Raw genomic sequence first — 14,782 nt, 5'->3', positions numbered from 1 at the left:
ATTTAGCTGAGCTGCTGATTTATAACTGAGACAATACACATCGATCATCGATATGATAGTTGTTTATTTATTACTACATCAATTGTATCAAATAAAAAGGTCACAAATTGAATTCTCTCTGACTTACTGACTGACTGACTGACTGACGCTAATTCTGATCTGTATCTAACACAATTTCAACCATTTGATCATTTTGCCAGCTTGTAAACATACAAGTTTGGACCAAGGCATGTGAATCCTGTTCTACGCAAATTGGCAATAACTTTGCACTTTGAATTTTGCGGTTTCACTCTTAGTCTTAAATTATAAGAGCAGTTGAAAAATTATGAAAAAAAAAAAAAAATTATGAGTAAGGATTTTTTTGCAAACAAGCCTTAAAGTGAAATAGGCTGTTCATCAGCTGATCAAAAGTTTAAAACCACAGCCTTTAAAAGTCAAAATCTTTGCAAAAATATGGATTCAATGTCATTTTTTGTCAGGTATTCACATTGTCATGATCTCTTGATGGTCAAGGCAAAAAGCTTTCTCTCTTTTCTCTCGGATTGTTAAGCTGAATAAGCAAGGCCTCTCATACTGCGCCATTGCTGGTTAGGTTGGATGCAGGAAGACATTTCTTAAAAGATCCTGAGGGTTACGGAGCAGAAAAGTCAAGTGGTAGATCTAAAAAAATGTCATCTGCCCTGAGCCGGATGATCTGGTTGTCTGTCAAGACACGGGACGATCCTCGGCCCAAATTAAGGTTGATACTGCTGCCATATGCGGCACAAAGTTGCCCGTTGCACGGGAATTCTGCACTAATTTGCGCGAGACCACCAAAGATGGGACAATGAACGGTGGAAGAAGTTTTACTGTCTGATGAGAAAAAATGTAACCTTGACAGTTCTGATGGGTTCCAACGTTACTGGCATGTAAAGGAGATCCCACCTGAGATGCTTTCCACACAGCACAGTGGAGAGAGCGCCATTATGATCAATCTGGGGTGCTTTTTCCTTCAATGGAACAATGGAGCTTCAGGTTGTGCAGGGGCATCAAACGTGCAGCTGGCTTTGTGGAAATGTTGCAGGGCACATCCCTCGTGACTGAAGGCCCTCGTCTGTGTGGTAATGCTTGCCTTTTGCAACAGGATTCACAATGCTCGCCTTCCAGAGAAATAACCTTACTCTTTTGGACTAACCTGCATGTCCCCCTGATCTAAATCCAATTGGGAACATTTGGGGATGGATGGCAAGGGAAGGTCACAAAAATGGACATCAGTTCCAGACAGTAGATGCCCTCCGTGAAGCCATCTTCACCACCTAGAGCAACATTCCCACTAGCCTCCTGGAAATACTGCCATCAAGCGTGGCCAAAACAATTTTTGAGGTGATTAACAAGAAAGGCGCAGCGACTCATTACTGAGTCTTTTTTTGATATTTTTATGAGTTTTTTTAGGGGGTTTCGGGTTTTTTGAGCTACGGTCTTAAACTTTTGATCAGCTGATGAACACCCAATTTAGGTTTAATGCTTATTTGCAATAAATTGTTCATTCAATTTGAAGCTCTACTTAGAACCTCCTTAAGATCCAACAGTGCAACATGTTTTTGGTCAGAAATCAAAAGACGCACAGACGTTGTGATGATATGTAGTATTCTACACTGGTCAATAGGTGTCAGTAACGTTACTGTAATGTTCTGTGAGACACACAAGCACCAGACTTGACTGTCCAAACAACAGGCTTTTATTGCTGGTTTGAATGATCTCACAACAGGCACAAATAGTCCCTAACACGAGCTACTGTTGCGGCCGTATCCCACGCCAAGCAAAAACTAAACTCTAAAGACACGATGTCACTTCCTGTCTAGCCCCACTCACCTCCCCTAGCGAACACATTTACAGCAACACACACAAGTACAAGTCTTATTTATGTCTTAAATGGCTTATTTTCTATTATTATTTCTACTATACGGACGTCCCTTGTTTATCACGATTAATAGCAGGGTTTCCCCTAGGTTTTTTAAGCTGTGGTGGTGGGCTGCATGGGAGGTGGAATGCCGATGCAGTGTTGTGTTTATTTCAAACTAACTGTGGTCAAAATGTAGACAATAGGCTATACATGTATCTATATTGCACAGGGGCGCTCACACTTTTTCATCCCATGGGCTACTTTTAATATGACCGTGTACCACGACAGAAATATTCCATTTATAAATAAGGAATCCTACTTCACGGAAATTCACTTGTCACAGTTTGGTCTGCAACCAATTAACCGTGATAAACAAGAGATTGCTGTATCTTGTAAGAAACACTGTAAGAAAGAATGATGTGAATGAATAAGATGTCTATGTTTAGCTTGCCTGAATTCACTACAATGCATTTTTTCTATTGTTCAACTTTTTTTGACAGTTGACCATCTTACATTTTGAGTCCAAACCACTCACCTCAAAAATGGCTTTTCTAACGCAACCGCTGAGTGTCATCAGATTCACAGTGTGAGCTTTCCGAGTTTCACATCTTTGATTGCTACATAGCTGCGGAGTAGTTGCTGAGCCACATGATGAAAAGGACAGAGGGCATCCATTCATAAAAGACAGTCGACAAATACAGAGAATCCCCAATGGAACATCCACACTGAAGCTTCAATTACCTTCATGACTCCCTTCAAAGTGTTTGTGGAAATTACCTTCAGTCAACAGAGCACCGCTAATGGTGGTTGCAATTTGTGTCACTCAACAGTGAACTGGTAATCAAGCGAAGAAAACGAGCTGATGGTAAGTGAGGCTGCAAACAAAAAAACAGTTACAGGCGACAGTGTGCCGTCTCTTGGGAGGCCATCCCAAATAAGTAGTGAAGAAAATACAACATGGCCTTTGACTGAAGACATTGTATTAATCTTGGATTGTATATTATTACAGTCATTAAATGCCAGTCGTTGGTTGGTGGTAAGCTGGTGGAAGAGAACATGAAGTAACTGATTGAACGAGTTGGATCATGTTCTGAAGGAGCAGACGGATGATGCTTCCTTAAAAGACAATAATCTCTGTCAGCAAAAACTTTGAAACAACAACAACCATGACTTGTGAGGTGCTGAAAAGAAACAGAGCCTCATGTTGCAAAGGCATTACAAAAACAACAATAGGAATTTGGAGAAAAAGTTATTAGCTGTTCTCAGGTTTTGATGTACGCTTTACAAAAGATTATGACGAGACCCAGCAGCCGACAATGTAAGAGGATTTTTCATCTATCAAAGAGAAGGTGAAAGAATAACATCTTATCCCTATTGGGTTAGGAAGCTGCTGACACACCATGGTTAGATGCTGAGTGGGCTCCACAGGCTTCCACAGTGGGTGACTGGCTCCTGTGAAGGAGTTGATGCTGGCATGAAGCCCATGCCATGGGTTACGTAGTGCTATTCTTTAATGTGTGGAGTGGACCTTCATGTATGTGGAAAAACCTCAAGCTTGGCCTAAATTAACAAATGTCAACTGAAGAAATAAATGTTGTGGTGGTTGGTGGTTACATACTTAGGAATAATCTATTCATTCTCAGACAATTAAAACAGAGTGGCAGCTCACACAGTAAAACAGCAACATTACGTTTATTTGGAGTCACTCAATAATGTCATTTTAATGTTCTTAATTAAGCACTATTGGAGTCTTCAAACACAAAGACAGGTGACAGGCGGTCCGCCAAAAATAAATGAATGAGCAGGAAAGTGGTAACAATGAAATACAATTAATTTGGCATGATTCACTTGCAGATGCTTGTTGCTTTAAACCTGTGAATGAGTATTTCTGCAGCGTAGTTTGTTCATGGGACCATTTGGAGATAGCATAATCCCTCATTTATTGTGGTTAATTGCTTCCAGAAACGACTGTAAGAAATCAATTTATGTGAAGTAGGATTCCTTATTTATAAATGGAATATTTTCGCAATTAGAGCATAGAAAACCTTTTTACAACCTTTAAATACGTTTTTATCATTATTAGTGTCGTGTTCCACAGGAAAGAAGTGAGTGCTTCCTGTCCTGCGCTCTTATTTTGGCAAGGTATACTTCCTGCTGGGTGGAAGAGGCAGCCGCGTCACGCCTGATGGCCACGCAGCTGTCCCCAATCACCATTAGTGGCTGTTAAAAGGCCAGCGTCGTCAGACGTACGGCGCTGGTTCATTGTTGTTGCTGTTCCTTGTCTCTGCACCGGTGCTGTCACCTGAGCAGTATTCTTACCTGGATTTCCAAGTACCTTGTTTTCTCAGATCCGTTTTTCCTCTGTCGCCTTTTGTTTGTTCCTGCTCACGCACCATTAAAGATCCTTTATTTTTGCACGCCATCGCCTTGTCTCTGCATACTGGGGGTCAAACACTCGACAGCCGCTACCAGTCGTGATAATTAGAGCCCTCTAGACATGAAATAACACCCCTATATTCACCTTTACACTCGTATTACCCAATACAATAGATATAGTAATGAAAAATAAGCCATTTAAGACGTGCTTGTGTTTGTTGCTGTAAATGTGTTTAGGCTCTTGGGGACCTGTGTGAGGGGCCTAGAGGAAGTGATGACAGGGGTTCAGAATTGAGTTTTAACTTGCCGTAGGTTAAGGCCACAACAGTAGCTAGTGTTATTATTAAGAATTTGCATTAAGGATTATTGTGTCTAAGGATGATCCGGATACTCGTTTTAGACGATTATCCGTTACGGATAATTCATTTTTGACAAGTACAAGCATGAAACGAGTACAGCTCGTCATTATCCGTAATGGTGATGAAGGAAAATCCTCATTGGGTAACTACTTATGTATTCACTCTTCACGCTGAATAATAAACAATAAATATAGCAACTTCTGATCAATCCATGTCAATTTCAGACTTAAAATAATGTACCAATTTAAGCCACACCCATTTCTGGTTCAACCACGCCCACGTCTGGTTTATGCCCCGTCCACTCTGAGTACAGGTACGGATACAGATAATTTAGATGGGTGAAAAGATACAGATACAGATAGTGGTGTACTCACTCATCCCTAAATGTCCCTGTTGTGAGATAATTCAAACCTGCAATAAAATCTTGTTGTTCCGGCGCTCAAGTCTGGTGCTTGTGTGTTTCTCCAAACATTACAGTAACATTACTGACACCTAGTGACCAGTGTATAACACTACATATCATCACATTTTTGAATGTATTTTCTGAATGCCTTATATTTGTATTTTCGTTGATTTAGCCATTTTTATGCTACAAAGTGCTTACTTTACATTTGCTTGAATGTGCATATTTTTTCACTAATAATAGGCCGTATTCAACCACGAAACAGCATGATTTATTAATTAATATATTTAGGAAAAATTCGAAGCACAAACTAGCGAGGGATTACTGTACTGCTTATACTGTATAAAACTGTGGTTGCTAATATGAAAACACCATTCAAGAAGCCAGACATATGACCAAGTCAGATTTCTGTTCATATTTGATTACTATTCCTACTCCTCGATGCTTAAGGATCTACTTGCCCCCTTCTCTGGACTGACAACTGTACATACTGTATATGTGCACACAATTTTGACTTTTCAGTTAACATATGTTTATGTTTTTGGACTGTGGGAATAAAATGGACCAAATGGAGTACAATCTGAGTACATGCAGAATATTCACATTCCATTTTGCAATGAGGTTGCAAGGAAGAAATAGAATATGCAATACAATGAAAGGCAGAGACATGTAACGTTGGGGTGCTCATGTGTAGCTTTGATTTGCTTCAAAAAGATGTCTGTCATAGAGTTGTAGTGCGTATTGAGAATTGTAAATTAAAATGCTACCCACAACATCGCATTGTCCATTATGTGGCCTCCAGTTTCACCCCAAAGAGGCAACTGCTAAAAGAGAATCCCTACATGATCAATAAAATGGACGAGGTATACAGTTGCGCTGTCGGCTGGAATTGATGCGTCCAGCTGAGCGCCAATGCCATCAAGGACTGTGAAGCAGGCATAGCGCCATCCTAATGGGGGCAACCTGATACCTTTGATCACAGTAGCGCTTCAAACATCCTGTTTTTATGATGAAGTGTACCATTGCACATCCTTTTCACACCATTCATTTCTGACAGTGTTTTGCAGAGAAGGGGATACCTTAATTGTTTCTGCAAAATGTGATCATAAAAAATACCAACCAATATGCTAGTGTGCTTGGTTTAGCTACCCAAACAACATTTTATAAACAGACAAGTACATGTAATACAATTAAGCTCCCTGGTGGACAAGCTGCTCTTAGCTTGCCAAAATCTTAGCCAAACTCAATATGTAGCTGGCAATATGAGTGACAAATATTGTCTCCTAGAGCTTTTTGGAGGGCAAAAACATTTTTGCGTAAGCCTACTTTAACTAATTGTAGTGTTTGGAATGTTTTGGGGACAATCATACATGAGGGTATGAGACAATGAATTAAAAAATGCTGAAATGAAGGCTGAAATATTGCAAACATTTGAAATGTGTTTTAAAAAACACTGGATATGGAATATTTTTAATATAGCGGAACCTTGGTTAGGGTTTTTCCTCCCTAAATTCAGTGGGTGCGGCTTAAACACAGATGCGTCTTATACACCGGAAAGTACAGTACTCGATTAATCGAAAAAACAAGGTTCACATTAATCGACTAAAAATATAATCTTTTCAATCATTTGTTTTCATAATTGAGAATATGTACGCCATTATGTCACATATAATGGCGTATGTCATATAATTTCCAGGAGATTGTTGCTAGCTAATCTCGCTCATACAAAAGGTTGGAGGAGGATAAGAGCAGAGACCTGGGCATATGGAATAGTTGTAATACATGTAGAAGAGGCTGACAAAGCTTCAACTCCGAACTGTTGTGCACTGTGAGTAAGCCATCTTGTGACTGAGATGCAAACTGTACGGATGATCCCTGAGGACTGTGATCAAAACCCCTTCTGGCTTCAGTGTCTTCCGTGTCTGTCTTTTGAGAATACTCCTTCTACTCCGATGCTATGCTGCCTTCCTCGACACTACCTTATCAGCCTGCATATGAGCTCCTTCTCAAATGCTGTTGACAGCTTCCCATTTGCATACATTGGGCGTACACAAGCGCTATGCAGCAAGCTTGGCAGCTATACCAACAGAAACACATAGCTGTGTAAGAATTAAGCAACCCCGCAAGCTTTCAATGTATTTTTAAATAAAATACCCACACTAGAGTGTGAGCGTCATGAGGAGGAACAAGGATCATAACACGAACAAGACACAACAAAGCCGTAGTTACTTCCCCTCTGTGAAAATTGAATATGGTATTGCACCACTATATTTACTCGTTCATTGTAGTCAATTGAGCTGGGTGCATTTATCACTGTATCGTTTAGCAATTCCATTTGCTGCTGGGGTTCTTTTTTCTCCTGACATCTGGATCATGACCTTCTACTGAGCTTCTTTGATCGTTTTTCATGAAGCTCTCAATGCTTCATGAATCCCTCCAACACTTGTGTTTTTTTTTTTTTTTTTTTTTTTTAATCAGCATCTGATAGCTACACGAGCTCCATATGGCAATGTATGCGATAGTGTTCAAAAAGAGGAGCAGCCCTCATTTAAAGGCTCTCTGAGATGCTTCTTATTATGGGTGGGGGAAATAATCGATTGGTAGATGCACTACGATGCGGACGTTGACGATTATTAATGGATTCAAAAATGTCAATAATCTATGCCGATGGAACAAAACAACGGAACAAAAAGACGGACAGCGTCAGTGCCACCCGGACAGTTTATGGTGGTGCACCTAAGACGCTACTGAATGGCTGAGCGTTAACGCCAACCCGCGGATTTAAAGTGAGTGTCTGGAAACACTTTGGCTTTCATGTAGTTGAAGGTAAAAATAAGATGGACAAGAGCCAGACAATATTCAAGCTGTGTCATACAAGCTGAAAATATTTTGGGAACACGACAAATATGAAAAACCACATAGCACGTTTTAACTTGAATGAGGAGGAAAAAGAGCCAGCTGAAGTTGCTGCCTCATTGAGCAAGTGCTAACTAATATTCCACCCAACTCGGAAAAGGCGTTACGTCAACGTATGTATGTCATTGTACATTTGGACAAATATAATGATGATATCAAATATAGCTCATAAGAGTTTCATTTAAGAGCTTATATCTGGCAACTTCCATGGTTTTCTTGGCAATAACCAAAATCACTTCAGTTCTTACATGAATAATATTTAACTCTTATGAACTATTTTTGTTGTCATTGTTATATTTGTCCAAACAAAAATACCTTTAGTTGTATCACGCATTAAAATGAACAAGAAGCTGAAGAAACAAGGGTGGTCTAATAATTTTTTCTACGACTGTATATACATCAATATATTATTATTAATCGACAATTATTTTGGTATTATTATATTGGATTAATAATTTTTTTAATTTAATAATGTAAATATTCTCTGATTTCAGCCTCTCCAATGTGATTTTCTTTTAATTTCCTTTGTCATCCATGAAAGCAGACCTATTATGTTTGTGTTCAGCCTTGACCTTGGAAAACAGTGATCGACATTTCTACCTCTTTCCTGATATGTTGCGGACCAAACCACTTTTTTTGTTTGGTTCATATTGATTTGGTCCATCCAGGGCAGGGGTGTCAGACTCAATTGCTTAGGGGGCCAGTATTTAGTGTGGTCAGATTTTGAAAAAATGTCACATAAGCACTTACAAAATAGGTAAGAAAGCGGCTTGGACAAATGCATTTCCGTTCATTCCTGCTTAAAATTTCTACTTAGTCTCTAAGGCCATGAATGTATCCTGACTGCTGATTGGATGAGCCGGGAAAAGGAAGGGGGGGACGGCTGCGGATATATGACAGTGGTTGTTTTGACATGGTTGTTCGTTTCAATAAAGTTGAAAGTTGAAGTTAAAGTTGTTGATCAATCACCTTGACGTCCGGGGCAAAAGCTACAGTATTTTATATCCACACAACCATACCACAATCCGCAAGATGTGTAACACGGAATAGTTTGCAGCTGTGGAATGGGCGGATTATGTGTTTCCCAGCATGCTTTGCTGTTGTTATGTTTGCTGTAGCACTTTTGACTGATTTAATACCTCTTTAAAATGTTATTTTCTACAGACAGGGTGTAATAGTTAAATTGGTGTTGTTTTTAGTCGTGAAGAGTTAAATTATGATTCTGGTACCCTTAGTAAGACTGGTTGTGCAATCCGTGTTATGTGGCCACTTCTCATATAACAGTGGAGGAGTATGAGGAAGGAAAAATTTACTTGATTATGCAGATCGTTGCACCCAGTTTGTTGAGGTCCGTGGTGTGGGCCAACTCAATGCTATTTTACAAACAGTTCCGCGGGCCGGCTGAAGTTGCAACGTGGGTGTGCCTGGGTTTGACATGTATGATTTAGAGCCTAACCCATTACTCGACTAATCAAAACAATAAGCTTTAGTTTAATCAACAAAGAAAATAATTGTTAGTTGCAGCGTACTTTTAACGTCAAGTGAGACACTCAACACAACATGCTGGGAAATTGTAATACTGTGTGACACTGTGGCTTTATGAATTGCTTATTGAGGAGATATTTGTACAAGATTTACTCACAGATTTACCCTTATGCCATCAAATAAAGTGGAAAGTGTCAGCCGACACTGAAAACTACCTTTGATGATTCCATTTACTTAAATCACTATCATCACTGAGCAGCCATCATCCTCTCCCACTCACATTCACATCCACACTAGAACAGTGCTTCTGGGCGCTCTAAACAGAGCTTATAAATATTCATCAGCACTACAGAGCTCATTATCGTTAAGGGTGCAACAGTTTCAACAATGGTTCTCAAGCGATAATGAATGAGGAGATACACTTTAGGGGTGTAGCACAGCAACACTACACTCATTTGCAGTGGTAAGTCAACCTACCCTCTCATGGCAAAACGCCATGCAGTTAGACTTATATTTAATGTGTGCATTAAACATGTTCAACATGTTATATGCATCCAGGCAGGAACAAGAAAACTCGTAAACTAGCTTTCTAAAAAAGGGCCATAATTAGCACTTTGAATATTTTCTTAACGCTTACGTCAATAATGTAGGTGTTTACAGTAGATCTCCGCTTTTCGTGGGAGTTACGTTGTTCTACGGCCACCAGCTAATGGCAAAAAAACACAAGTAATTTATATGCCCATATAAAGTGTCTATTTTTGACCCCTCCAAACCCTCCTGCTGGCTTGATCATCACTGCTTAAGACTTCAAAACATAATATTAGCGTCACTACTTCCTGAATCTGCAATATAAACTATCATGGGAACTGTAGATTTTTTTAGCGTAAAGAAACTCAATCTACTGCAATCTGCAGTCTATTTTACATGTCTTTACTACTTGTGCCGCTCCTTAGCCCATGAAAATCCATAAACTAGCCGTATCATTGTTTAAGCCGCAAGGTTCAAAGCGTGTGAAAGCAGTAACGGCTTACAGTTTGAAATTAACGGTACAAAATCATGTTGCTTAGTGGTTGAATACAACCTATTATTAGCCACAAAATATGCACATTTAAGAACATTTTACTTATTTTTTTGCTTAAATTAAGAATTTCCAAGCCTAAAAATGGCTAAATTACCTAAAATACAAATGTAAGGGATTTAGAAGATTAAAAGACACTGGGATGCTATGTAGCATTCTACTCTGGTCGCTAGGTGTCAGAAATGTTATTGTAATGTTAGGTGAGACACACACGCGCCACACTTTATCACCGGCACAACAGGCTTTTAATGCTGGTTTGAATGATCTCACAACAGGCACAAATAATCCTTAACATTGGCTACTGTTTCGGCTTCAACCCACGGAAAGCTAAAACTCAACTCTAAGCCCCAACATACACAATTATATGACTTATTTATATGTCTTCAGTGGCTTATTTTCTCTTACTATGTTCACTATATTGGGTCATACGAGTGTAAAGGTGGCTATATGGGGGTTATTTCATGTCTAGAGGGCTCTAATGATGTTAAAAACTGTATTTAGAAAGTCGTAAACAGGTTTTCTATGCTCTGACTCAGAAATTATTCCATTTATAAATAAGAAATCCTACTTTGCAGAAATTCATCATGGTAGGGTCTGGAACCAAATAGCAGCGATAAACAAAGGATTACTGGACAGTACATAATGTCAAGTAGTGAGCTTTAGAGGTACGCGTGAGTAAGACATTTTAAATTGTGTTGAGACTACAGCAAGCAGAAGGCCATGACTCTGAGAATGAAATTGGACATCTTCACTCAGAAATCACCACAGGGGGCTGTATCACGCATCGTGCGAAGACAAAGAGGGAATAAAGTGAGCACACTACAGAGAATAATTCTGCGCTGTAGGAAGAGGACTTTCGTGTAGCACACAGTCACAAAGACACTTCATCTGGACCGTGTGAGAACACCAAACAGCACCATGGCAATGTGCTCAGTGTATCTTACTGTGCGTGTCAAGACGCAGCTCTGTCACATTCTCTCCCAGTTCCTACATTTTATTTGCTTAGATTCATAGACCCGGTGTCAACACCAAGACACTGTGTATTCACTATGGTGTGGCTCATAAATTTAAAAAGGCAACGTATTCTGCAGACCCAGAGATAAAACTGCACATATGTACAATTATATCTGAGCTGAGACAGATGGTTTGCAATGTCAATGTCAGAGTGGGGTACTCCTGCAGTATGGCATCTATTACTAAGATGTTAAACTATACAATTATGGCCCAGCCTTGCTTGACTCCACAGAGGTCATCCTTCCAAACTAGAACTTGTCAGCACACAGTATTGCATTTATCAAACAACCACAGTGAACACATCGTCGCCATATCAGCAGACGCTGAGGAAATTATTGAGTGACTATTTAGATAATATATGATCACTTAATTAGCTGTTTCATGTACATTCAAAAGTGTGCAACAAGTTCCAGTTTTATAAAATCATGCGGACACACATCAATCACTACCATTCTCTGTGTCTTCTTAAAAAAAAAATCACTGCAACGTGTCCATTTTTTTCTACCATTTCCGCTTCTGCCCAAAATGGACCATTGTTAAAATGCCACGATCTATTGCCTATTCACAGAGAGATACATTAAAAATCTATTTAGAGTGTGGTGGGAGGAGGTGGGAGGAAATGCAGTAGAATACAATTGTGAGGAATTGCCACCGAGATCTTTGAAGAGCAAAGCAAAGGACTGTTCTTGTAATAATAGACTGTTATGCATAGCAAAGTCAACTCTATTTTTGGAAAAGATGTACAGTCTTTTTCTGGGCTGAACCATTTAATTTCCACCTCCAGCTATCATCGTAACACCTGTGGAGCAGGGTACAGGCCGATAACAAAATGACTAAATTAATAAACTTCTTACCTCTATTTGAGGAAATATTTATCAAGAAAACAATGGTTGCATGTACTGTTTGTAAGAGATTAACTTAGGGAACCAATACAAGTGCTCATGACACCAAAACACATGTTAATCTTGTTATTTTCAAAAATAACATTGAAAATCATATTTCCTGTGTTAGATGTGTGCTCAAACGTTGACATATTTACCCTTTTTGACACTGTATGTCACTGAAACCAGTCTCCGGAGACTAGAGAAGAGGGAAGAAGTGACGTTTCATCGCCTCCCGGAACTATGCATGGAATACATTGTTTCAATATTGTTGTGCCTTATTTTTTTTGTTGATTTTCTGTTGTTGTTATACACACTGCTCAAAAAAATAAAGGGAACACTAAAATAACACATCCTAGATCTGAATGAATGAAATATTATTGTTAAATACTTTGTTCTTTACATAGTTGAATGTGCTGACAACAAAATCACACACAAATTATCAATGGAAATCAAATTTGTTGTTGTTGTCGTCGTCGTCGTTATTGGGGGTGTCTTGCTGTCCACCTGTTGTCTATTCCATTTGCACAACAGCATGTGAAATTGACTGTCAATCTGTGTTGCTTCCTAAGTGGACAGTTTGACTTCACAGAAGTGTGATTGACATTGTGACTGATCAAGTGTTATATATTTTTTATATTGTGTGGCAAGTAAGCATGGGCCAGTATAGGATTCTGTGGGTATGACAACCTCAAGCAAACATATCACAGTTTCATGGTATTATAATTACAGCTCTAAAATGTGTACCTGTGACTTGTGAACTCACCCATGGTCATGAGCTTTGGGTAGTGACCGAAAGGACACAATCGCGGGTACAACTAGCCAAAATTAGTTTTCTCTGTATGGTGGCTGGGCTCACTCTTAAGAGAGATAAGAGATAAGGTAAGAAGCACGGTCACCCGGGAGAGACTCAGGAGTAGAACCACTGCTGCTTCGTATTGAAAGGACCCAGATGAGGTGGGCTTGGGCATCTGGTTAGATGCCTCCTGGACGCCTCCCTGGAGAGGTGTTCAGGGCACGTCAGACCGGTAGGACGCCTCGGGGAAGAGGCAGGACACACTGGAGAGACTACATCTCTCAACTGGCCCGGGAATGCCTCGGGATCCACCAGGAGGAGCTGGACGAAGTAGCTGGGAAGAGAGAAGTCTGGGCTTCCCTGCTCAGGCTGCTGCGCCTGCGACCCAACCTCGGATAAGCGGAAGAAGATGGATGGATGGATGGATGGATGAAACTGTGACTTCTTCCATACCGTGGTATACCTTCAATCCAGTAACTGGCCCATGTCTAGTCTCGACTAGCTTTCTTTGAGCCAGATCAGGGAAAACACAAGCACTGAAACACACGCAGATGGAATTAAACAAAAAGTAAAAAAGACAGCAAAAAAGCATGCCAAGGTGGCAGTAAATAAATGCAGATTTTTCTACTTGATATAGTCTACGTACAAATCTTAAAATAATACATTTTTTCATGCCAAATTTCAAGGCTAGCTAAACAGCGACCGCTGCAGTGCTCACTCATCTTGTATTTTGCAGTTGATCTGTCAGTGTCAATCACTGCCAGTCAAACAACATATCTGTTGTGGCCAATTTCTTGTGTGTGTTACATCAGTGTCAGTCAATAAATCCACCTTTTTTCTACTACATATATTCTATGAATCTTAGAATTATAATATCGGTTTTCGTGCCAAATTTCGGCGTCCTCAACGTGACATCACAGGCAAGGTGGCAGAAGCTCCGAGAACTCGCTGGGTGGGGGTGGAGGTTGTGGGGGTGAAAGCACAACTTTTCACTCAAGTTTTATAGTTGTTTGCTGGCGGATGACAGTGTTTTATTCAGTGAGTACTTTCATTTTGTTAGTTATTCTTTTTTTCAAACATTCTTTGGTGTCTTCAGCATTTTAAAAGACAGCTATATAATCGACCTATTGACGTAAAGTATGACCGCAACCAGTAGGCCTTCCTCTGATCCCACACCGTCTCTGTTTCCAAGCCTAGGTACAACACAACATGGTCTGGCCCAGATACATACAACTTGTGTTAGTCCTCACAGGTATTGGGGACCAGCACCAAAAATACAGTCATGGAAAAAATTATTAAACCACCCTTGTTTCCTCAGTTTAGTGATCCATTTTAATGCCTGGTCGAACTAAAGGTACATTTGTTTGGACAAATATAATGATGATAACAAATATAGCTCATAGGAGTTTAATTTAAGAGCTGATATCTTACAACTTCCATGGTTTTCTTGATAATAACCAAAATAATTTCAGGCCTTACATGAATTCTACTGCCAAAAAACGTAACTCTTATGAGCTATTTTTGTTGTCATTGTTATATTTGTAAAAACAAAAGGTACCTTTCGTTGTATCAGGCATTAAAATGAACAAGAA

General features: G+C 39.7%; 1 protein-coding gene across 2 annotated transcripts in view; it reads right to left on the bottom strand.

Annotated features, from left to right (window-relative positions):
* Nucleotides 1–14,782, bottom strand: part of LOC129193670 (serine/threonine-protein kinase 32C-like) — a 100,024-nt gene that overhangs the window by 64,503 nt on the left and 20,739 nt on the right. The gene's annotated exons all lie outside the window — the stretch shown is intronic.

Source organism: Dunckerocampus dactyliophorus, chromosome 14 (genome assembly GCF_027744805.1).
Source record: "Dunckerocampus dactyliophorus isolate RoL2022-P2 chromosome 14, RoL_Ddac_1.1, whole genome shotgun sequence".
Classification (NCBI taxonomy): Eukaryota; Metazoa; Chordata; class Actinopteri; order Syngnathiformes; family Syngnathidae; genus Dunckerocampus; species Dunckerocampus dactyliophorus.
This window is presented reverse-complemented; position numbering and strand designations above follow the sequence as displayed.